General features: G+C 42.0%; 1 non-coding gene across 1 annotated transcript; it reads left to right on the top strand.

The window, feature by feature from the left end:
- Positions 1 to 510: 510 nt before the first annotated feature.
- Positions 511 to 582, top strand: TRNAC-GCA (transfer RNA cysteine (anticodon GCA)). Its single transcript has one exon. It is a non-coding gene; the product is annotated as a tRNA-Cys (tRNA).
- Positions 583 to 1,897: the final 1,315 nt, after the last annotated feature.

Here is a 1,897-nt window from a genome sequence, read left to right as displayed (position 1 = left end):
TTCCTCTCCCATTAGAGAAACCATAAAGTAATACAGGAGGGTGAGTGAAATGTCCATTAGATGGAGCACCAACCCGGACACCTTCCACTCCCAACCAGGCATCAAACCATGAAAATGCTACAACAGCCCTTCTGTTCCTAAACTCTTCTCCTTGGTTCACTCTCCACTGCCCCAGGTCCTCCTACCTACTACTTGTCTAAGGCCAGAAAATGTGTTTAAAATGCACACCTACTAGATAGTGTTCTCTTAGGAAAAAAAAAAAATGCACTACAGAATAGTGTCAGTAGAATGTATTCAGCCTGGGGAAACTGTTCTGAAGAGGTAAGGGAGAAACCAGGATATATATGATATATACGAACTTTTTTGCTGAGAAAAATATGTAGTCAAGCAGAGAATATTGTTACTAATCACAAGAACAGACATCTCAAGTTACTTACTTTAGTGCTTTTTTTCTATCTATTGGAGAGTGATTCTTTATTTATTTTTGAAGTATAGTTGATTTATAGGACTTCCCTGGTGGCTCAGATGGTAAAGAATCTGCCTGCAATGCAGGAGACCCAGGTTCGATCCCTGGGTAGGGAAAATCCCCTAGAGAAGGGAATGGCAACCCATTCCAGTATTTTTGCGTGGGATCACAAAGCATCATACATGACTGAGTGACTAACACAACACACTCTGATTTATAGTATGTTAATTTATGCTGTACAGAGAAGTGATCTAGTTATTTGGTGGCTCAGATGGTAAAGAATCCGCCTGCAATACAGGAGATCCAGATTCAATCACTGGGTCGGGAAGATCCTCTGGAGAAGGGAATGGCAACCCACTCTAGTATTCTTGCCTGGGGAATTCCATGGACAGAAGAGCCTCGTGGGCTACAGTCCATGAGGTCACAAAGAGTCAGACATGATTGAGTGACTAACATACATACATACTTATATATATGCATTCTTTTTAAATATAATTTTCCATTATGGTTTGCCACAAGATATTGAATATAGTCCCCTGCGCTATACAATAGGAGCTTGGTTTTTATCTGTTCTTTATGTAATAGCATAAACAATCAGCCTGCAATGCAGGAGACCTGGGTTTGATCCCAGGGTTGGAAAGATCCCCTGGAGAAGGGAAGGGCTACCCACTCCAGTATTCTGGCCTGGAGAATTCCATGGACTATACAGACTCGCAAAGAGTCGGACACGACTGAGTGACTTTCACTTTCACTTATATAATAGCTTGGGCTTCCCTGATAGCTCAGTTGGTAAAGAATCTTCCTGCAATGCAGGAGACCCTGGGTCAGGAAGATCTGCTGGAGAAGGGGTAGGCTACCCACTCCAGTGTTCTTGGGCTTCCCTTGTGGCTCATCTGGTAAAGAATCCACCTGCAATGCAGGAGACCTGGGTTTGATCCCTGGGTTGGAAGGATCCCCTGGAGAAGGTAAAGGCACCCACTCCAATATTCTGGCCTAGAAAATTCCATGGACTGTATAGTCCATGAGGACACAAAGAGTCGGACATGACTGAGCGACTTTCACTTCACTTCACCTTATATAATAGCTTCCATCTGCTAACCCCAGCCTCCCACTCTATTATCCTTCCCCCAGTTCCCTTCTCCTTGGCAACCACAAGTTTATTCTCTATATCCACATGTCTGTTTCTGTTTTGTAGATAGGTTCATTTGTGCCATATTTTAGATACCCCATATAAATGATATCATATGGTATTTGTTTTTCTGTTTTGACTTACTTCACTTAGTATAATACTTTCTAGTTGCATCCATGTCGCTGCAAATGGTATTATTTCATTCTTTTTTTGGTGCTTTTCTGTGTGTGGAAACATGCAAGAATCTGGGTTCATTAAATAATTTCCTTAGATACCTATCTTAAATGTCTAGGCACTGGCAT

The sequence above is a fragment of the Giraffa tippelskirchi genome, chromosome 1 (genome assembly GCF_054371585.1).
Source record: "Giraffa tippelskirchi isolate mGirTip1 chromosome 1, T2T-mGirTip1v1.2.pri, whole genome shotgun sequence".
Lineage (NCBI taxonomy): Eukaryota > Metazoa > Chordata > Mammalia > Artiodactyla > Giraffidae > Giraffa > Giraffa tippelskirchi.
This window is presented reverse-complemented; position numbering and strand designations above follow the sequence as displayed.